Below are 25,490 nucleotides of genomic sequence, written 5' to 3' on the forward strand. Positions count from 1 at the left end.
TAAGGAAGAGAAATTATTTTTAACTCCTTGCCTGCTACAGAGAGTGAGGGTGACATTTATACTTTAATGCTGCAGAAACAAAAGACGATATTAAGGTTGTACATGTAGAACAAAGCGAGGTAGTACAGACGTCTTTCACTTTGCATTGAACAAGAATTCTATTTATATATTTACGTATGTATATTCAGTATATGCATATATTTTTATTTGTAGGTATATGTATGTGTGTATGTATGTGTATATATATATATATATATATATATATATATATTTGTATGCATATATGTGTAAATATATTTATGTATAAATTTATAAATGTATGCATATATGTGTAAATACATTTCTGTGTATATATATATATATATATACTGTGTGTGTATGTATGTGTGTGTGTGTGTATATATATATACGCGCACACATTTATATTGTAGACTAAAAGCAACTTTTTTTCTGGCAAGTCACCCACACCTGGCGGGCCATGAGGGGCTATTTGCCTCGACACAGGGGTGTAGTAAGAGCGGAGGAGGCTCGTGTGTACTCCCCATTCAGGGCCCCCTCCTCTCTCCCCGGCAGCTGCCAGCAGACTGAAGGCTGACCACCAGCGGCCGCAGCATCAGTAGCCTCCCGGCACTAGTCCTGTGCCCAGAGCCTACTGCAAATGGGCAGGTCACCGGGGAATTGGTGCAGCTGCCATTTTCCCAGCGATTTCCTCACTGCACATGCGCATTTTATGCAGGACTGAGACATCCGATGCGGGACCTTGGAGAGGTAAGCATTAGAAAATATGGGTGCAGGGTGTGTGGTGCTGGACCCCCTGGACCCAAGGGCCCATGTGTACCACACAACCTGCACTCATTACAGATACGCCCATCCTCAACATGAGTAACAAAGTATGAGGACACATCTGTATCTATGACAAACGCTAGCCATTCGTGATTTATATGCATTTGTTTTAACTTGTTGATATCACCTCTGTGGGTGTTATTACACCTCCAGTGTTTGCGCTGCCCCTGACACTATGCATGGCTGTTTTCAGTCACAAGGGAGGGGGATACGTAATGCAAACATCCCCAGTTATTTTAAAAAATAAGCTCCTATGGTTGGCATGCATTTTACTAATGTTTGCCGACTTCAAAAAGTGTTTGAAAAAACTACTGCAATGCAAAATAGGCAAATGTATATGATAACACCAGAAATAATGGTTTCTACAGTCCTATAAATTCACATGGTTTTTAGAAACGTAAAAAAAAACTTGTACAACCAATTTAAACAAATGCCAATTGGTATGATCCCTTAATGCAGAGGTTCTCAAACTCTGTCCTCAAGGTACCCCAACGCTCCAGGTTTTAAAGATATCCATGGTTGAGCACAGGTGGTTAAATCAAAAGACTGCATGGTAATCCTTAAAACCTGCCGTTATGGTGCCTTGAGCACCGAGTTTAGGGACCTCTGCCTTAAAGTGTAATGGTTGTTTTACAGCGAAAAAAGTGATTCTAGTGATTGACATATCTGTGCTTAAGCAGGGATGATAGATGCGCACTGTGACACTTGCAGTAAGGTGCTACATAATATGATGGCGCTGTATAAATAATAATATAATAATCATTTGCTTGGGATTCTGTACTGGCTATACCAGTGCCAATGGGCAATAAATGTTCACAATGCAGCGTGTGATGTTCATCATTTAGGACCTGATTGCAGCCAGAAAAACCTGAGCTTACGCAGGTGACTGTCGAGTGTGACCTTCCCTTCTAATGGGGAAGAAGTGCTGAGAAGGTGTAATATATCGTCTGTATTGATCCACTCTCCCGTTTTATTCCAGACTTCTGTACGTTTGAGTTCAATCCATACCATCACGATCATCTCCCTCTGTTCTGAGGCACTGCTTTTAATGAGCAGATATTATAGAAGTGCATATGTAGTAGAAGTACTTAATGATCATTGGTAACTTAATTCTAATGTCCTCCTATCATTCATTCCTTACAACATGTAATTGCAGGCTGGAAGTTGTCAAGCAAAGCATTTCAGTCTTATTAGAGCTTGCAGAATTGGGCTGTGTTAAATGACAGGTAGTGAGTTTAAACACAGGCTGTTCCGAGCTGCATCTCAATGACAGTTCTGTGATGGTGGTGCAATAGACTATTAGTTTGCCCTTGAGCAAATTTCTACAGAGAACCTGTCCCTCTTGCACAGAATCTACAGAAAATATAATCACCTGGATTCCTTATAACCGGATAGGAAAATCTGGTGCCCATTTATTTTGTGCAGCACCATAGTGCCCTTCATTGCGGCTCAGCAGGACTACACAAACGCACAGATATAATTCAGGAGACCAGGGTCACAAGCTGAACTGTTTAGGGATACTGATTATAACTGATACATTGGAATATTGTTACTGTCAGTTGCAGGAACATTTGGTAAATGGTTAAACATGATTCCCTACTGTTTATATATATATATATATATATATATATATATATATATATATTTGTGTTAAGGTGGGGTCATGCATGCTTCAATTTAGTTTTCCCTGGTAATTATTTGTGAAGGTACCTAAAGGTCAGTTCTAAAATAGTCCTTTAACAGTCCCTCTGTTTTACCATGTGTTCAAGGGGATCCAGTCAATATCCCGGCGCCAGAATCCTGACACCTGTCAGAATCTCGGCACTGGCATCCCAACCGTCGGCATCCTGAAGGTAAGTAGTGGGGTTAGGGGGGAGGGTCAGGCACTAGTGGGAAGGTTAGGTTTAGAGTGCGGGGAGGGGGAGGTTAGGTTTAGGCACCAAAGAGGGAGGGTTAGGGGTAGTCAGTGTGGGTCTCCAGTCCACAGGCAGCCACAGGCAAACATTGCAACGTCTTACATGACGTCCACGGAGTTGCCGGCAGTAAGTGGTGCTGACTGTGGAAAGGGTGCCCCTTTAGGTTGACCAGCCAGGTGCCATTGGGGCAAGGGTCCTGGTTGACCACCCTAGTCACATGTCTGGCGGCCGGGAGACATGCAGATGATGCTTCCCGGCCTCTCAGTCTGTTACAAGGATTATCAGCTCAGCCGCGCAGGGTGCAGATGGCACCGTGCCCCAGCCCAGCCCACCCCTGACCTCAGCCAATAAGAATGAGCCTGATTTTTATTGGCTATTGCTGACACAGTAACAGCTGACAGTTTCACCCATGGCTTCAGCTAGCCATGGCTTCAGTTCAGTGCAGCAGCCAATAAGAATCATACTGATTCCTTTTTGGCTGCCAGTGATACACCTGACTGCAAACAGTACATGTCAGCTGCGGCTTCAGCTTGGGTGCAGCAGCTAATAAGAATCTGCCTGACTTATTGGCAGCTGCTGGCTGCTCCCGGACATCCACCATGACTGACCAGTCGCATGTCCGCAGTGGATCGCGATTGAAGCTTTGGCCACCACTGGTGTAAGCTTTTATTCACTTAACTGATATATGTTTGTTATTTCATAAAGTAGAAAAATATTTTTAAAAACATTTATATATTTAGGTAAAACAATTGCCACAGGGTATCTATCTGTGTTCATGGGTCTGCAATTTAACATTACTCTCCACCCTCCCAGTGGCAGGCTTTCCACTGACAATAGATCCCACCTCACCCAGTGGTAATAAATCCCCCAGCAGCATTACTGCCCCTTCCCCCACCCACATACCCATGTCAACAGGTCCCTATGGAATAATACCTGCCCCCAATTACAGTCAACTAATTCCAATAGATCTTTCCTCCAGTGCAGTGGTTCCCAAACTGCGCCGTGGCACCCTGGGGTGCCTCGGGACACTAGCAGGGGTGCCTCAGGTTGGTGGTCCAGCACTAAATTAAATTATTTATGGTCAATGTAATGTAAATATGTGGATAAACAAAAGCACAAACCTGTCCACCACTACATAACTGTACCTAAGGTTGACAGGTAGCACAATCTACTTCACTTTACTACTTTACAAAAAATTTTCAGAATTTTTCAACAACAAACTTTTGGCTTAGGGGTACCATGATAACAATGCCGATACTCTAGGGCACAGTGATTCTAAAAAGTTTGGGTACCACTGCCTTAGTGCCCTTAACTCTCCCTTAAATTGTTGAGGGACAGAGGAGCAGGGCATTCACACTTGGCATGTGGCCGTGTCAGAAAAAAACACATTTGGCTCTGGTCGCATCCCATGCATCCGTGCTAGATAAGTGGTTAAGAAACTGCCTGACACATTGTTTAGATAATAGCTATGACACACACAAAAAAATACAATACAATAATTTCCCAATTCACTTATTAAATTGTGGCTGCCCCTTCCTTAGACACCTTTTTTGTATAATGTTCCACTACCGTGATGAAAGTAGATTCCCTTAACAATGTGATCACAAGGTAACAAACATATGTTACAAAGTTTGTGAATTGTTTCACTGGATTAAATTCAATCGAAAAAACCTTGCGCTGATGCTCCACTGAATAAAAAGGAGTATGACAATAACTATAAATGCTCACAGCCACATTATCACGGCAGAGTCTCATGGACACTAGCCATTAATTGTATCTGCCATATTGTTTCAAAATAAATATATTTCCAGGTACTCTTTATACAATTAAAAAGTGGATTTGTGTGTGTATACATAAATATATGTACATATACTGTATGTAAGTGTGTTCTAATCTTTTCCCTATGCTAAAAGTAAAATCAGAAATGTAGGAACTTGCAGTTTGAGTGCTAGTACCTTGTTTACAAATTCCCGTGTGCCGCTGCTACTTTGGTCCTCTCTGTATCTGTTTTGCTTGTGAGAACTTGGGGAAGTATAATTACATCTTGGAGGAGTGCCATGTCAACAAATCATTTCTGGTGGTCTATCGGTGTCTTACCTGGTCCTGACGGCACGAATGGTTTCCAGGTCCTGGCAGTCACATAATTGGCAGTTCCAACACAGACATCTGACGGAGCAGCGTTCTGGTGAGTATTCCCCCCTCTAGCCCTAATCCCAACCCTCTCCCTTGTGCCTAACCCTATGTTTACCCCTGCAGTCTAACCCTATCTCCCACTACTGCCTAACGCTGGGTACACACTGACAGATACATTGGCCAATCAATTGATCGGCCAATATCAATTGATCGGCCAATATATCTGCTGCCCGTCGGCCAGTATGTACCTGCGATATGTTGGTGAACGTCAGCGTTCACGACATCTCGCATTGGCTGTGCTGCACAGCTGATGGACTGATATGTCTGCAGACATATCTGTCAATTGGCAAGTGTGTACAGGCGGTCTATGTACACACACAGCGGCAGCCGCGAGGAGGGGGTTGGGACACACCTCTGACCCGGCCGCTGGGTCCCGTCCCACGGGAACCGGGACCCAAGGTCATAAGCAGATGATAGATGTTCAGTGTGTATGAACGACCATCTGCAGATATATCTGTCAGGTGTGTACCCACCTTAACCCTCCTGTCCTACAGCCTAATCCTAATGTCAACATTATAAGATTGTCAGGATTTCACCTATCAACATTTCAGATTTCAACAGTCAACCTCATAACTGTCGACATTGTGGTGTCAACATGATTGTTGACCTTGTGAATGTCAACCTTATAAATACTTCCCATACTGTATATTGGCATTCTATGTCTAGAAGGAGAAGTTGCTGACTGCAAAAGGAAACAACTGTCAACCAAAGTTTTGATGTAAAGCCAGAGGTCTAATAGAGTTGCCTCATTCATGTGTTTTTTACTTCTCAACCGGTGCCAGGTGACCTGTTATGTCAACGATTCACCTCTGTTTTCACCTACTTGAAGATTGGCTTTAGTGAATCTAGGCCACAGTCCAGGTTATTCCTCTCTGCCTGTTGCTGTACAGTACCAGCTGTGGCTCCCTCCGCCTTCTGGGGATAATTCTATTTTCACACATAGACAGATGTGTCTCATCCCTATCCTGCAGTTCAACGTACAGTAGATGCACCTGTGGAACATAAATTCCCAAATGAGTCGTTTTAATTCTATACCCACATTTACATTAATCTGAATAACAAATGCCAACTAATTAGACCCAGAAGATTATAATCATTTGGGGTTATGAGGGGCAAGCGTTGGATACCAGATTTGCGTCTATTTTTATAAGCGTTCTTCCAATCGTTAATATTGTCTACCACACACACATGCAAACACACACACATACACACACGTACAAATACAGAGACCAATGGGGATTTCATCATGAATACAGCAACTCGCTCATTGTTCCTGTGATGTTACAATTAACGATGTTGTTATCTCATCATTTATTTATAGACTGTTCATTCTTGCGCAGTCTGATTCTTTTTGGGCTTGTATTTCAGCTACAATATTACACATTGGATGTGAGTTATTCAGTGTTTTACTTCTTGTTCAAGATTATGTCCTCATTTTGGGGTTTGTGACATTTATGTACATTGGGGCACAGGAAACATGCAGTAGATCATAGCAACCAATAAGATGAAAAATTAGACTGGTTCCTGTGCACCAAGTTCTATAATCATTGTTACCGTTACGCCTGTTTCTGTTCACACCTCCAGATGGTGTGTAATTGAATAGGTTTGGACATTTTACCCATTGGAACAGACTGCACAACTCAACCTGTGGCTAATTGAATTTCTCCCATTATATATGACTACATATCGCAGTGATACATAATGATGTATCACTGACTTTAACCATGCAGTGGCTATGTGTGAGCCCTGGGGAAAATCCTCCTCCTTGACAATGACTTTGTTTTTTTAGGTGATCAAAGTTAAAGTTACGGGCTTGTACATAGTGCCCTTGTCAGGCGAGGGATCCAGCAAAGCCTCATCAGCTTCACTGGACCCTATATTAAGGGTAATGTAACGCCATCCTGATTGATGAATCACTATCTACATAGGGATGGAGAAATTAGTGTTAACACTTTAATATATTGCATATTAATGAATAGCAGTGGTGCATGAAGTACCTAGAAACCCCCCCTGACTGACCACAATTGGAGCCCCACTCCCTCATGGCATAATGCCATCATTCACGGGTGGCATTTTGGCTCCGCCTCCTCATGCATAATTCCGTGATTATGCCTAATGTCACTACTTAGCTAGCCCCAATCCACAACAAGTACTGCTGCATTGCAAATTTCCTCTGAAGGCGAGTGTGATATATATATATATATATTTGTATATAGAAACAAAGTGCCTAAGTGCATAATATTTATATCATTAAAAACAATGCAAACTGTGTATCTTATAAATAAAAGAAAAGTGAAAGGAATTTAGCTTAATGTCTTGTAGCTCAGTGTGGTCCTAATGAGTATCAAACGGGCGTATTTATAATGGGGGCAGGGTGTGCGGAGCACATGGGTTCTGGGTTTAGGGGGTGGTCACACCACACACCTTGCGCCCATACTTTTTTTTTTATACTTACCACGGAGTAGTGCAGTAGGAAATCCCAGGGAAAATGGCTGCCGCACCATTTTCCTGGTGAACTGCGGATCCGCAGTAGACTCAGGGTACACTCTAGTGCTCGGAGTATACTGCTGCTGTCAGTTTTCTGACGGCAGCCGGGGAGAGAGGAGGGGGCCCTGGATGGGGCATGAACATGGGTCCCCCTCCTCTCTTAATTCACCCCTGGTATCAAATGTACACGTATAGAGACATACGCGCTTATCTGTACAACAGGAGTCTAATATATGCGGTCAGGCATTTATTTTGCCAGTACACTGCAGCCTGTAGCTATTTCCAGAAATCGGAATGTAATGACACAATGACGTATATCGGTGACTAGGTAAGCCATCCATGTAGACTTCATGTCCAATCATTATTTACCGTAGCAAACTTTTCCATGTTCTTTTCTTGTCCCCCAGCAATTGTGCTTTAGCCTTAAACTGATCAGGGAATACAATGGGCCGCAACAGCTGGTGTAAAGTCTGAAGTAACAGGATACGCAGGGGCGTATCTACTCATTGGCCAGGATGGCACTCGCCAGGGGCGCTGTCCAAAGGGGGGGCGCCATCCGGCGGTGCCACCAAGAGCCAACGGGTGGACTACCCTCACTGCGGGCACAAAGGTAAGCAATTTCTGAATAAGGTCTGACCTGCTGTAATTGTGCGTGAGGCTCCGATGTCACTTGATAGTACCAATATTTTTGATGGATTGCAAGGTATTAGTGATGTGAGACAGGGGGAGTGGGCGTCTTTATGTTGGTCTGCGACGGCTTTGCGATTGCATTCATTAGAATATTTTCACAGCAGACCTGCGTGCGATTATGGCGATGCGTTCTCAATTGCGATCCCTAATGAATCAGGCTCTGTATCTTTACTTGTGTTAAAAATAGCAAAGTAATGTAAGAAAAGAAAAAGACAACATGCCCAAATGAAACTAGCACTTACCACCATCACTAAACCTATAACCAGCATGGCGCCATAACAGGGAGCCCTGCAGAGTTGTTCCTATATCCTCATGGCAACCAACCAGTTCTAGCTTGATCAGCATGTGCACATTTAATAAATGCAGGCTCCACCTGGAAATCCCAGACCCGCTCTGATAGCACAAGCATTGCTTGCACAAACTTATAGCATCCTCTAAATTGGGTCCCTACTGTCCGCTCTTGAGTTGAAGCCTCCTAAATCTATAATGGCACTAAAGCTGAATATGCTCTGGGCAATATATCCATCGTTCAATCCAACGACCGGTATACCATGAGCACGTCAGCTGGTGTGTACCCCCATTATGACTGTGTGTGATGTTCACAGATATATCGCATCAGCTGATCAGCACAGCAGATGGACGATATATCTGCAGACAGACTGGTGCATCTGCTGGTGTGTACGGGCAACCTGCCAATTGCCCGTACACATGCTGCAGGGACCCGGCGATGAGTGATGGCTCAACTGGGCAGACACATTTAAATGCCTGCCCAATTGTGAAGTCGGGCCCAACACATTGGGCAGATTATTAGTAAGTGTATATGTACTTACCAATCGTCAGATAGGTCGGCGGGTCAGCCCAACGGCTGACTCGTCGACCTAGTGTGTATCCAGCATTAGGAGAGGTGGATACATCTACATAAGCACTCACTGTACAATACTGTAAATATCACATTAAAAGTCCAACCTCCTAACTCTCTAGAACTACTGCACCACTTTTAATTTAAAAAAATCTAATTTTCACATAAAATACGCCTACATTCACATAAAGGGCCTGGTTCCTGGTTGCACGCAATTCAGATGCAACGCCGATGTTCACATAGTTGAGTGATTATTTGTATCTGCGCATGCGAGAATAGTCATGAAAACAGCCGACGATGCCTGCGTTACACAGAGAACGCACAAAGGTGCTATTGTGATCAGTATCCGGTATGGAGCCGAGAAGCGATGGGCGTTCTTGGGAGATCTGGGAGTTGGTCTCAAGTAAATGCAAAATAAGTCTCCTAGGCATGCTATGGTTGTGGGCAAGTCCGTAAAAGCGTCTGTGTTCTCAGAGGCACAGCGACAGAGGGCATAATCAGATGGGGAAACTACCTGCCATAGGGCTTGTGCTGCGCCATTGGTGTTGTGTGGAGAATCACCAGCAGTGTTACAGCGTGCAGAGATCCTGATAGTGGGCGTTCCTGGGATTACTCAGTCAGACTCAGGCTGCTGCACTAGGTGAAGGCCAATACCACCATTTGCATGTTATCGCTGACGCAAGACCAGACGCAGCTGCGCCCACCTCTGTATCAGGCCGAAATAGAAGATGTGCATGTTCTGGAGATAATTCATTTGAATAGCAGTGATAGAAAATATTGTATACTGTGAACTGAATAGATTGTCTTGCATGCAGACAATGCTTGGCCATGGGCAGAAGCTGTGTGGGTTAAAAGTCCATATTATATTTTCCTCTGCACCAAAGCAAAATGCCATTCGCATGAATTGGCTGGAGTGGGGTGAAAGCATTTGGCCAGAGCAAAAAAAATCTCCCTTAGACACAGAAGGAACTGAATAGCCCTCAACGGTATGTAGTCAGAAAGCCGGCTGTCGAAAAGCCGACCGCTGGCTTCTCGACAGTGAAATCCCGGCATGGGACTAATGATAGGCATCTAAATACCAATGCCTATCATTAGCCCCACGCCAAAATCCCGACGCCCAGCATACCGATTGTAGGTAAGCCGGACGTCGAGAATGGATAGCCGCGGGGGGAGGGTTAGGGTCTCTCAGGGGGACTTAGGATAAGGCACCCCCCTGGGAGGGTTAGAATTAGGCTAGGGGAAGGGGGGGTTAGGGTGAGGCACCCACAGGGGGGAGGTTAGGGTTAGGCACCCCACCAGAAGGGTTAGGTTTAGGGTGCAGGGAGGGGGGGTTAGATTTCGGCACCCCTAGGGGGAGGTTAGGGTTAGGCTCCCCACCGGGAGGGTTAGGGTGCGGGGAGGGGGGGTTAGATTTCGGCACCCCTAGGGGGAGGTTAGGGTTAGGCACTAGAGCGGAGGTTAGGGTTAGGCACTAGAGGGGAGGTTAGGGTTAGGCACCCCTAAGTGAGGGTTAGGGATAGTCTTTATACTTACCCTGTCGGGATCTCCATATGCTGACCTTCCGGCATCAGTATTTCATCTGCCGGTCTAACGTCCGGCTGTATAACATACCGTTCCCCCTCAACACCCTTCAGTAAGAGGGTGACGACCAAAATGTTGCAGCCACAAACAAATTCATGTTCCCCATTGGTTGATGAGTTGATGCACTTCTATACTCCTGAGAGATTATTACTGTGTTCGAAATGAATGAATTAATTTCAACGTAAGACCTTTGATTGTATTTGAAGCTTCTAGTTTTCACTATTAAACTTGAAGGGTAAAAACTAATAAACATGTTCTTTGTAAACATGTTCTTTGGGGTTCCCCCCCCCCCCAACAAAGAAAGAGGCGATCCAGATGGCTTCTAGCATAATATCTGAATAGAAGCATGTTACTTCTGCCTGGCATCAATCTCTCTAAATCATTCAGCAGATATGGTAATTACTTGTCAGAGTAGTTTTCTCTATGGCAATCTGAAAGTTTCCATATGTATGCAGTGATGAGGGCAAATTAAACACTAAATAAAAAGGCATTTCTGCCGACAATGCACTTTTCCGAAACTTTTCTCCCTTCAAAACTTTTCTGCTCAGTAGAAAGTACAGTAGCTGTATGTCACGCTGAGATGTGCGCGCTGGCTCTTCAGGTTAGTGATAGATTTCATTTTGTCTCTCAGCTGTGCATGTCATTTCTGTGGGCTCTTCTGGCACACTGATTTTGTCTGCGCTGGAACAAAAATAGCTACACAGTGCCTCGAAATTTTAGTGCACAGAGGTTAAATGACCTGGGGTGGGAACACACAGGCTTGGACGGAACCGTTGTTTGCCGATTACAGATTTTATTTTGAGCTTTTGAATGAGAGATTGATGAGTTATTAAACAAAATGTATAATTTTTTTTGTATTTTCAAATTAAACTAACAAACTCCCTCCTAGATAGCGATCACTGTAGCAACGACTATACTGTTATCTCTTCACTGGGACTCTTGGGGCTGAATTCAATTAGCCCCGTTAATTTAATGGGGGTGAAAAAGGGTGGTAGCCTCCAGCTTGGGCTATTCAATTCCAGCTCCTTTTTTACCCGAGACCCTTTTTAACGGCCTTTAAATTAACAGGTGTTAAAACATGTTAATGGGCATTTACATGTAGAATCTGTGTAAAGTTCACAGACCTGGTTCTCTTCAACCGTTAACATGCTACTTCTGATGAGACTCAAAAAAAATCCCTGTTAAATGCAGCCTGCGGGCTTCCTTTGGGGAAAGGGATCAATTAGCACGCTGTAAATTACCGCAGCAAATTGAATTCCCCCTTGGCCTAATTGAAAGGTGGATTTCAAATCCTGTCACTGCTGCACTTTTCTACGCAGCAGAATTGAGAAGATATGCTATTGGGACAGAATGTCCGTTCAAGCTAAGATGCCAGGGCCAGTGCCACTGCATACAAGGACACAGTTGCTGGCTATGACAAGCCCCTGAAACGGTCGCGTCATGCCTGTAATTGACTCGCCACCCCCATTACCCCCCACAAATGCTCAGTACTTATCAATCATTCTTCATCTAAATCCACACTACGACTGCCATCTTAAAGTCACTGCATCACATGCGCGGTGCGGCTCGGATGCATGCGCGGTTGCGGCTCGAATGTATGTGTGGTGCGACTCGGATGCTTGTTCGGATGCTTGTGCAGTGTGGCTCAGATGTATGCGTGGTGCGACTCGGATGCTTGCTCGGTTCGGCTCGGATGCATGCGCAGTGCGGCTCGGATGCTTGTGCGGTGTGGCTCGGATTCATGCATAGTGCGGCTCGGATGCTTGTGCAGTGCGGCTCGGATTCATGCGCAGTGCAGCTCGGATGCATGCGCAGTACAAAAAACATTGGACAATGGCAAAAATATCGACATTGCATCCACCTTTGAATCGCATCAATTAAACTGATGAGAGTTTGCTGTTAAGTAGCACTGGTAAATCATCTATCATCACTGTGAATAGCGATGATAATTAACACACAATAATGAATGATTTACCATAAATAGGCCCCTAATTGATGCCTGGAAAGTGGTAGGATATATAATAGTAATACATTTACTTACATATCACTTTTGTCCAATTGTATTCGAGGCGCTTTACAGATGGGTCTGGTATATTTTGTAGACCTTCATAATATCGACAGAATGTCAACAAAACATCCCTGGTGGTCTAATGGTGACTTACTGTACCTTGTGCTGTGGGTACAGCGGCTTTAGCGGAGTCTTCCGAGTCTGGCAGTGATGTCAGGATGACTTCTGGCAGTAAGTAAAACTGATCTTACCAACCCTTCCCTCCCATAGGCTAAGCCTCTGATGCTGGTCCATGCCAATGGTTAACAATGTGATTATGTCAACATTCTACACATGTCATCATGTTCAATGTCGACATTTCAACATTATGAATGTTGCCCTTAAAATGACATCTTTTACAGATAGTGTGAACATACTATAGAGATTTCGATTTGCATAAAATACTGAAACCATGAATATAATACAGAGGTGGGGCAGCCGTTTTCTGTCCCTGCATGTTAATCTTCATCCGTTCCTGTGATATTTCCTATATTCATGATGCGAGTTTAGGTGAAAATATCACACTACAACCGCAATTGAAATGTGGATCGTTGTAAATAGCAAAGCTAGATCTCTCCCAGGCTTTGGGCTTACTTACCGATATTCTGGGAGGGGACTGCCAGGTCGGTGTCTTTGGAAGAGGAGTTAATTTCTAATTTCCAATGTACTTTCACACTCCATTGAGCCAAAAGTTCCCAAACTCCACCATTGCAGTCCACGTTTTAAGGATATCCATGCTTGAGCACAGGTGACTTAATTAGTACATCAGTCACTTTGATTTAACCATCTGGACTCAAGCATGGATATCCTTATAACCTGGACTGTTATGGTGGAGTTTGGGAACCTCTGGCTAATGGAGCATGAAAGTACATTGGAAATTAGAAATTAACTTTTCTCCCAATGGCAGAGTTTGGGAACATCTGTTTTAAGCTACAGATGTGTCCGCCTAAATGTTATTTCCTTGTGCGTTAAACAGCCCTTCTAGCCGTGCCATGACTCGGTAGCACCAAGCGTCTTTTCGTGTCAAGTTTTACCTTCAAATGCAACTTTTATGCAAAGCTATGCGAATATGTTGCACACACAGCTTGTGCTGATTAAAGTGATATACGGCATGCCTATATTCTGTGTGCGGCTGTATCTGCATGCAAAATGCTATGTTACAGTGTCACAACCACTGCGCAGTGTCTCTGCATGCAAAATGCTATGTTACAGTGTCACAACCACTGCGCAGTGTTGTGACACTGTAACATAGCATTTTGCATGCAGAGACACTGCGCAGTGGTTGTGACACTGTATCTGCATGCAAAATGCTATGTTACAGTGTCACAACCACTGACACTGCAACGTAGCGTTTCGCAGGCAGATACAGCCGCAGTCGCACACAGAATATCGGCATGCTGCATATCATGTTAAACAGCAAAAGCTGCTGGTGTGTCCTATTAGCATCACTTTGCTAATAAGATGCATTTGAAGCTAAAAAGTTGCACAAAATGACGCTCGTCACTACCGAGTCGCGCAGCGCTCACACGTTGTTTAGCGTGACTTGTAGCGCATGGAGGTAAGATGTATGTGGACACAACTGTATAAATAAGACTAAACTTAACAGTAAGATGTTGGATAGTGCACATCATAATGACTGTGAATGCCTCTCTGCACAAGTAAGGTATACTTTTAATATATGGAGGTTGCTCCCAAATGTGTACATAGGAGACACATGTCCTAGGCTGCTGCCTTTCAAGTGCATTTTATAAATGAACCCAATGTACTGTATATAGGTTTTTTTACATATAAAAAAATATCTGGTAACACATTTGTAAAGCAGCTCCCATGTTAGTGTTTCAGATGGGCGGTCACAATCCATTTCCATCAAGTGCCTGCATATACAAAAATACACTGTTTACAAAGCAGACAAATGGTAAAACCATATTAAACCAGGTAATCCCAGCCAACCAGTTGAAAGGATCCTCTGTCTTGTGGGTTTATAGCACACCGTTGATGACATATAGTTAATTCTTGAGATAAGACAGGTCAGTGGAAAACAACAAGCATTAGTACCTTGGCTGCACACTACGTATGATGTACAGCTTGTAAATTAGCTCCATAGTGGTGATTTATGGAGTGTGTACATTCGCACTACGCTGTGCTATAGACTCTTAATTTATACCATGTTTTGATTAGGGTGGGTAATTTATTCAAATGAGAATCGTGTTGCTCGAGCCCCCACAAGGTTACGTCTCGCAGACATTTGGGATCTCCTGATTACACAGAAGGGTTTTTACACTCACACTAACTAATACTACTAGTTTATGATCATTGTAGTTGCCTTCAAAACATAGGGGGACATTTCTCAACTCTTGTAGTGAGCGTTCTGCTCCCCTTTCAAGCTATCAAATGTTGTATTTAATCTATTAACTGTGTCAGGAAGATAACAAAAAGAAACTTGTAGCTGTGGGTTGTGCCACATTGTTTTGCATAGTAAGCAGGGCACCAGTTTTCATGTTCCTTGCTGGAATGGATGATTCCTTGTTGGCAGGGACGCTCACCTCAGCCTCTCAGATCTGGCCTAATGTATTATCCCACAAGTGAATCTTATGGTGTGTACATACGTAGAGATCACCCAGGGATATGATATCACTGGCTGATCGTCATGCACCCTCCTTGGGTTGCTGGGTGATTGATATCGATCACCCAGCACACCACATACTTACCGGCGACTACAGCGACCCGCGATCAATGATCACGGGTCCCTATAGTAATGGTGGAAGAAACAAATACAGTTATTTGTATCTGTGTGTGCACATAGGGGGTGGTAGTTGCTCAGTAGGAGGCACAGTGCTCCTGGAAGGTAAATGTCTCTTAGATGGTTCGTGGCAGCACACACTGCCCAGTTGTGACAGGGGTGACAGGGCGTATCCATATTGTGGGGAGTAGGGTCAACCCTTTCAGGGGGCTCCTTGACATGCGGTCCTGACTACTGCACGCTTAGATAATATAGCTATTGGGCACTTTTCTCTAATACAGCAAAAGGGTTCATTGTTTGGCCATTGACCAGGGGCTTGATGTTCAGTTAGATATTCTCCTTTTTGAGAAATATATAAGCCACCCATTTTTTATTGACAATGCCAGAAAAACAATTGCACAAGCTTGCGACTGGAGAGACACATGGGTTGGGCAGGGAAGTGATCTGTCAGAGTACTATACAGTAGGGATGTACTCACATAACTGAGAAGATGCGGACTTGCACAGAGACACATATATGCCATCAGCAGTCGTATTAATTGTGGGTGCCGGAGGGCTGGTTCCATGGTGATTATGATGATGACCGTTCCAGCACTTTATGGCCACTTCTTATTGCTTGTGCCTATAGTATGATTTTATGATTGTGGTTTAAAAAAAAGTTTATTTTACTACTTTAAATTTTATCTGTTGTATAGTTGAAGTATAGTTGTTTAAATCAAACTTTTCTCTGGCTGTGTGTATAAGTGTATTTGAGTGTATGTGTGCCTGACACAAACCTGACGCAGCGCTGGGTACATCGTCTATGCCATTGCCTCATTACGTGGGCATAAAGAAACTATTTTTATGTGTCACACTTAAGAGCGTATATTGCATCCAAAACATGTTTCCTCATTTACTTATTGCTTTGTGCCACATAGCATGTGATGCGTGTCTTACAAATAAACAGCTATTGTTAATTGCCCACCCACAAACAAACAAAAAATGCTTTTTGCTAGAGTATTGCGACCAATTCATAATATATAATTAAACTGTGGGCTACCATCACAACAAATATATAGGGCCAAATGTAATAGAGTGAGAGTTTAGAAAATGTGAGAGTTTAGCAGTAAACTCTCACATTGGTTGAGTTTTATCTTCAAAATGGGAAAACATCTGAAAGAGATTTTAAATCTTGAGAGTTTTTTAAGTCTAAAAAAATATGCAAGTTCACTCTGGTACTTTGTTTTTGGACTCTATTACATTGGCAAAGTTTAAAAAGTGTCAGAAACTCTCACTTTTCTAAACTCTCACCCTATTACATTTGGCCCATAATGTCCTTCTACATTTCCAATCTGCACTTCAGTCATTGAGTTAAAATTGTACAACGTTTGATCCCGTGCACTAAATTTGTGCATTTCAGCCTTACAGTTTGCGGTGTAATCTGTCTGGGAAATGTCATGCAAACCGTTTTCCTTGATATGTTTGTGTGATGTGATTATTGCAACTAGTTCAAAAAAGTTGCACAATACTACACACAACAATGCTGTCACACATACAGTAACTTACTGACACGGAGACTGTCACACAACTCTTATTGACATTTAGACTCAGAATGCTTTCTGACTTTGGAGACTGTTACATACAATTTACTGACAAGAAGACTGTCACACAACTCTTACTGAAATGGAGACTGTCAAACAATGCTTACTGACATGGAGACTGTCACACAACTCTTGCTGACAGAGATTGCCACACATGCAGTAGCTTACAGGCATGGTCTGGAGACCTTTACACAATACTTACTGACACTAAGACTATCACACAACTTACAAACACAGAAACTGTCACACATCTCTTATGAACACAGACTTGCACAATGTTTATGGTCATGCACACTTACGCAAAATTTACTAACACAGAGATTGTTATACAACTATTACAGACACAGAGGATGCCACATATACAATATTTACTGAAATGGAGACCTTCACAGAATGCTTACTGACATGGAGACTGACAGACCATGCTTACTAACTCAGAGACTGTCACACATAAAGTAACTTACTAATATGTGAAGACTTACGAAAACTGTCTTACACAATTTTGTGACACAGAGACTGTCACACCTACAGTAAGTTACTGACAGAAACTCACAATGTTTTGACATGTAGACTGTCACACACAATTTACTGACACAGAGTCTATCATACTGTACAACTCTTACTAACACAGAGATTGTAACTTACAGTACTGACATTGATGCCTTCACACAATTCCTACTGATATGGCACTGTCAAACACACTAACTTACTGACATGGTGTGTCACACAGTGCTTACTAACTTCATGGTGACTGTCACACACTAACTTACTGACATGGTGTGTCACACAATGCTTACTAACTTGGAGACTGTCACACATACAGTAACTTAATGACATGGTGTGTCACACAATGCTTACTAACTTGGAGACTGTCACACATACAGTAACGTAATGACATGGTGTGTCACACAGTGCTTACTAACTTGGAGACTGTCACACATACAGTAACTTACTGACATGGTGTGTCACACAGTGCTCACTAACTTGGAGACTGTCACACATACAGTAACTTACTGACATGGTGTGTCACACAATGCTTACTAACTTGGAGGCTGTCACACATACAGTAACTTACTGACATGGTGTGTCACACAATGCTTACTAACTTGGAGACTGTCACATACAGTAACTTACTGACATGGTGTGTCACACAGTGCTTACTAACTTGGAGACTGTCACACATACAGTAACTTACTGACATGGTGTGTCACACAATGCTTGCTAACTTGGAGGCTGTCACACATACAGTAACTTAATGACATGATGTGTCACACAATGCTTACTAACTTGGAGACTGTCACACACACAGTAACTTAATGACATGATGTGTCACACAGTGCTTACTAACTTGGAGACTGTCACACATACAGTAACTTACTGACACGGTGTGTGACACAGTGCTTACTAACTTGGAGACTGTCAAACATACAGTAACTTACTGACATGGTGTGTCACACTGTGCTTACTAACTTGGAGACTGTCACACATACAGTAACTTACTGACATGGTGTGTCACACAGTGCTTACTAACTTGGAGACTGTCACACATACAGTAACTTACTGACATGGTGTGTGACACAGTGCTTACTAACTTGGAGACTGTCACACATACAGTAACTTACTGACATGGTGTGTCACACTGTGCTTACTAACTTGGAGACTGTCACACACACAGTAACTTACTGACATGGTGTGTCACACAGTGCTTACTAACTTGGAGACTGTCACACACACAGTAACTTACTGACATGGTGTGTCACACAATGCTTACTAACTTGGAGACTGTCACACATACAGTAACTTAATGACATGGTGTGTCACACAATGCTTACTAACTTGGAGACTGTCACACATACAGTAACTTAATGACATGTGTCACACAGTGCTTACTAACTTGGAGACTGTCACACATACAGTAACTTAATGACATGATGTGTCACACAGTGCTTACTACCTTGGAGACTGTCACACATACAGTAACTTAATGACATGGTGTGTCACACAATGCTTACTAACTTGGAGACTGTCACACATACAGTAACTTAATGAGATGATGTGTCACACAGTGCTTACTACCTTAGCGACTGTCACACATACAGTAACTTACTGACATGGTGTGTCACACAATGCTTACTAACTTGGAGACTGTCACACATACAGTAACTTAATGACATGGTGTGTCACACAGTGCTTACTAACTTGGAGACTGTCACACATACAGTAACTTACTGACATGGTGTGTCACACAGTGCTTACTAACTTGGAGACTGTCACACATACAGTAACTTACTGACATGGTGTGTCACACAGTGCTTACTAACTTGGAGACTGTCACACATACAGTAACTTAATGACATGGTGTGTCACACTGTGCTTACTAACTTGGAGACTGTCACACACACAGTAACTTACTGACATGGTGTGTCACACAGTGCTTACTAACTTGGAGACTGTCACACACACAGTAGCTTACTGACATGGTGTGTCACACAGTGCTTACTAACTTGGAGACTGTCACACACACAGTAACTTACTGACATGGTGTGTCACACAGTGCTTACTAACTTGGAGACTGTCACACACACAGTAACTTACTGACATGGTGTGTCACGCAATGCTTACTAACTTGGAGACTGTCACACATACAGTAACTTACTGACATGGTGTGTCACACAGTGCTTACTAACTTGGAGACTGTCACACACACAGTAACTTACTGACATGGTGTGTCACGCAATGCTTACTAACTTGGAGACTGTCACACATACAGTAACTTACTGACATGGTGTGTCACACAATGCTTACTAACTTGGAGACTGTCACACATACAGTAACTTACTGACATGGTGTGTCACACAGTGCTTACTAACTTGGAGGCTGTCACATATACAGTAACTTACTGACAAGGCAACTACCATTTACTGACATGGGATCTGTTCGCACAATACTTACTGACACAGAGATCTTCACAGAATGCTTAATAATATGGACATCATAAATTGATCACATTGTGGATTTACAGTGGCACTAAAGACACAAATTACTGTACAGTATATGTTGGCGGCTGTGGTCATATCAGATGTGACCAGACCAAATGGATCTCAGTGACACGGTGGAAAATGTGTTCCTGGCATGACCACAACTTTGTGACAAATTGAAAAAAGTTGCAGAGTGTGACTCATAACATTATTGCTGCGACATTGATGTTGCATTGTTTGTGTGATACCATTTGTCACTAAGGAGGGAAGAAGAGCACAACTCTACAGTGAGGGAGACCTCTGTATGTGTCTAACTTTATCATCAGGCCCCATTAGAGCAGTGACAACTCATGCAGGTACCTTGAGAAATCCGTCTCCACCTTCAGTTGACTTTAATATATTTCCCTGCACAAACCACCCTGCAACATTTGCTAATACATTGAGTTTTTCCTGCTTTGTATTTATATTACCAGGAGGAGATATTTGGAGCATTTAATAACAACCCCCCAACCTCCCTTTTCTAAATGATGAGCCTGAGATTCAACTATAATCACAGATAGACAAAGGTTGTACATCGGGCAGTGTTGTAATTGTAGGGGATTTTAATTACACTGAAATTGATTAGTATAATGGGACTTATACTGAGGAATGAAGTACTGATTCACCATCACCCTTCTTGTCTCTGCAATCATAGGTCTGTAGTCACAGTAGAATAGTAAAATGAGACCAAAATCTGGACTAGTACAGTAGGTCAATGGCCAATATGAGGAACATTAGCCAAGCTGCCAAGTGGAAGGTTTCTAAAGCTAAACTTTGTTCTGACCTGTAGCAAGTTTACATGTCTAAGTTGTATCTAAATCTCCTTTTATGAAGTATGAAGCTAAAGTTTAATGGCTTCTCTAAGAGAGGTTTAATAAAACTGCAATGTTGAGCTTATCAAGCAGGACAATTAAACCCCACCTACTAAATAGTATCAGCCTAATTTCTAGCTGCAGCTTATTCAGCAAAGCAAAATGCCAATGCATCTCCTCAATTTCCACTGCTTTGAACTCGCTAATGTCTGAAATAAAAAGAGATTTATTTGTCTTATTAGGCTGACACCATCCACGCTACAAGAGATGGCTTTAAATACGAGATCTATGAAACAAATCGGAGACCACAAAAATTCTGAAAGATTATTCTGACTTTTCCTCCGCTAGCCTTGTTTGATTTACATCAATTAGGAATTTCACATAAGGTATCATATAACACTGCAGCTAATAACCCAGAAATAACCTCATTAAAAAACAGACAGCATATCGGTCTAAGGAGAATGAACTCTAAGCAGGAAAATTAGTGACCTGGAAAGGATGGGGACGAGGTAATGGCAGAGAGAGGCACACAAATGAATATCTTCTACACAGCCCAAAAGTGAAAATCTCTCCCAGGAAAGTTCACACAATGCAGCAAGATCTATTTATTTGAATTTCAAGGTCTTGCATTAACAATACTCAGTGTATATCTGTACATTGATCATTTCACAGCAGGCAGACAAGTATGTTTAGCTGGATGGTAAAATATTTAGGGCTTAGGGCATATTTATTATCAGTTATGTGACCCGATAATTAAAATTTCTTATCGCCCTCTATTCGCGGCAATAAGAAATTGTTTCACTCGGATGTATGAAGAAACACAACCAGGGAGAGGGGAGCCCATCCCTGCTTTGTGCAAGTGATCGCTTATACAGTACTTAGGGCTGCAGGACCCCTCGGTGCGCTACTGCGCATGCATGGTACGCAGACTAATGGTGCGTATACACGGTACGATTAAAATGGATGATATGAACGATAATGATATTGATTATATCGTTATTGTTCATACCATGCATTTTTAGGTGGCCAACGACCTGCCATGCGCGGGCACGTATGGACGATAACGATATTGTCCATCACCCATGCATGCAGGCCAACCTGGTTGATATCGACCAGGTTACTATAGGGACCTGCGATCTTTGCTCGCATGTCATTGGCCAACGTTGGTGGGTACATGGTGTGCTGGATGTTCGATATCAAACATCCAGCACACCTGGGAGAATGTACAATGTTGTCATTGTCGATCGTCCCATGTGCAGGGCCGGATTAACAATGGGGCGGGTGGAGCTACAGCTCCAGGCCTCCCATTGAAAATAGGCCCATAGGAAACTGACAGCCATGCAGACAGGAAAAAAAAACATTTTTTTTCCCAGTCACAACCAACAGCCCAGCTCACTCACCTCCTGGCCGACCGAATCTTAGCCCTCACACCCCCTTGGTCCTCCTCTCCTCTCTGCTGGTGGACACACACACATGCCGGCTGAAGCCCCGCCCACCTCGGACCCGCTGAAGCTCCGCCCCTAGTCACCCGAAGCTCCACCCCCTGGCCATCTTGCTCTAAAGCATTGTGAATGCAGTAGCCTAGCACATGAGGGAAGGCAGCCCTGAGCACAGCATGATGAACTTTCAGCACAGCAGGTGAGTGTAATTCTGGATCCCTGTGTACTTATGTTGTTTCCATATCTCTCTATCTATCTAGTTAGTTAATCAAGTAGTGGACCAGCACTCAATCTCCTATTGTAAAGTGCCCAGGTGACCTCCTCTATATAAGCGACTACAAAGGTAAATAACAGGAAACTTTGGAAGTTATGTGTGATATACTTTCAATACAAGTGATTTATGAGACCAGGAGTACCGCCTGTTATTTACCTTTAAAATATATATATATATATATAGGACCGTACGGAGGGTGGTGCGGCCGGTGCCTCCGCACAGGGCAGAATCCTGCAAAGTCATCGGCCTCTTCCTGCTGGGCTCCGGAGGTCTGCAGGAAGTGACCTCCTGGAGTGCTAAGCGACAGAGCAGCACAACTCTAAAGAAATCCCTGCCCTCCACCCGACGGCCGGGTGAAAAGGCATGCACATATGGGAAGTAGGCGGCGGTGGGGGGAGTGAGAGGGGCGGCAGTACAGCACAGAGCACACTGCCGTCCTGCTACGGCACTGTGTGTGTATATAATATATTATATATATATATATATATATACATACACACACACACACACACAATTGGTAGGCTGCCACTCCTGTGCAAAGTATTGTGCCATGGTGCCTGGTGTCCTCCTAATTACCTTTTGCCTGTGAAGGGAGTGGACCATGTAGCAGTCGAATGGGCTGCACTCAGGTCGGCTAGTATATAACACTAAAATTCGGTATCAAAATTGCAGAACCTGCACTCATTCTCTCTGTAATCCCTCACGAAAGTATGAAAACAGGTTCTGAAATATTTAAAATGTAAATGGATTTTAGTGTGCTTTATACAAGATGTTCAGAGTGCTGTCCGTTCGACTGCTATATTATATATATATACACACACACACACAGTAAGCGGCCTGGCAGATTACTGGTCCTGTCCCCTAAATTCATGATGTCATGTCATCGCACAGGGGGGCAGGAGTGTCATCACCTGGAAGTGTAAAGTGCAGCACTGCCGAGAGTGCCCTGAGGATGCTGCACAGACTGCAGGGTGTCTGTCTGAGCAGCACTGCATCAGCGATACTGGCAGCAGGATGCTGTTCCAAGCAACCTGTTTGCCAGTGTCAAGGGCGACGGTGCTACAAACAGTGCACACCTCTAGATTGGCACTGTGTACAGTCAGAAACGGTGGCACTCACTTTCGCCATGATTGAGACATCAAAGGTCTATGATCAACATTTCAGTCCTCTGTGGACTTTTACCAAGAACCCTCCAGAGGACTGAAACATTGATCGGGCCAATAATTAGTGTATATGCAGGAGGGCTAGCCAATAAACATCTTCAAATGCTCCTGCAATGGTCAGATAGCGTGTTCTGCACACACTATCTCGTTCCCGGAATGGTATTTAAATGCCGGCAGCTGTTTAGCCAGTTCAAATACCGACTGCGGGTGCCCGACAGGATGAAGATCCCAACTAAGGCAGGTAAGTACTATTATCCTCCCCTGTCCCCGCCCCCTAACCCTCCCTTAGGAGTGCCTAACCATAAAACTCCCGGGGTGGCAGCGGCACGCAATAGGCCCTTCATGAATTTCAGCTCCAGGCCCATGTGGACATTAATCTGGCACTGCCCATGTGTATGCACTATAAGCATGCACAAGCGGTAATTACCGGGAAGGGACCCAACGAATCCCTCTCCCGGTCAGTTGTACAATGTGCAGCCTACAATGGCTAAAGCCATCTAAAGATGGAGTTTGCTGCCAGAGCCAAGTTTGCAACCAGACCTTGGTACATTTCACTGTGGGAGCTGCTTTTGTGATCAGAAGTGGTGGAAGTACAGCAGATATCTCTGATCCCTGCTGTGGTACCCTGTCATACATTCAGGGGATGTTTAAATTTTGCATTCATCACCTGCAAATATGGTTGAATGGACCGAATTGAGAAAGTGCCAACAGCATACCTGAGCAATCAGAGGAGCAAGGACCTTATGTCAGTGTTTCTCAATGCCAGTCCTCAGGGACCCCTAATGGTGCATGTTTTACAGATCTCAGTATTACAAATGAAATGTGTATACCTAGGCACCAACTAGATCTGTAAAATCTGCACTGTTAGAGGCTCCTCAGGACTAGATCATACTGTAAATTAAGAGTTTGAACATTTACTTCAAGAGTCTCCTGGTTCACAATAAGAATCCTGTATGAAGCAATCTGTGTCGTGTAATACAGATACATCTGTTGACTTTGAAACTTGGAATCTGGATCAGATTTAAACTTCCCTAAAAGTAATTTCCTCTTTGTACATTTTCTCGCCTTCCCCACTTAGCAGGCCACACACAATGTTGCAGTCACTGAACCAAGAGAGCTGGCATTGGACATATTTTGCCATGATAGTATCTTTTATTTGTTTGAGGTTTTAAATACTGCAAGTCATTTCTAGTGCAGTACCTGGTTTGTTAGAGATCACCCTGTTACTTTCTGTGAGCCCACTTCTCATTCCTTTGCAAGCTGGCTTCCCTGGCATTGATAAAGTTGATAATACTCCTTTTGTTACCGGTGGAAAGTCAGTTTATCAGTGTGGAAGAGTAAGGATTAGCAGCACTAGCTATACTGGTACCCACCTGCCTGATTTGCCTTGCCAACACATGCTCCATTTCCTCACATGTCCTATTGGACAATGTTCAGTCATTCTTTCCTTCACATCAGTCCACAGAGACTTCACTGACCAAATTATGGCTTGTGGGGTACCTGGGCTAATTAAGTTTTGGGGGCCAAGCCACACAGAGCCTACCCCCCCCCCAATTACTTGCCTTCTGATAAACATGCAAGCACACATACGCACATATATATATATATTTGGCAAATGGTGCGGCACTCACGGACAGGAACAATGTCAATAACTAGTGGACACGTCAGTAACGTTTCAGTTGCTTTATCCAACTGTCTTCAGAAAGTTGGAAAACAGTTGGATAAAGCAACTGAAACGTTACTGACGTGTCCACTGGTTATTGACATTGTTCCTGCCCGTGAGTGCAGCACCATTTGCCATATATTTTGTTGTTCTGTGGAGGCACCGGGCGAAGCTAACGATTTTTGAG

Source organism: Taudactylus pleione, unplaced genomic scaffold (genome assembly GCF_031769625.1).
Source record: "Taudactylus pleione unplaced genomic scaffold, aTauple2 ptg000885l, whole genome shotgun sequence".
Taxonomy (NCBI): domain Eukaryota; kingdom Metazoa; phylum Chordata; class Amphibia; order Anura; family Myobatrachidae; genus Taudactylus; species Taudactylus pleione.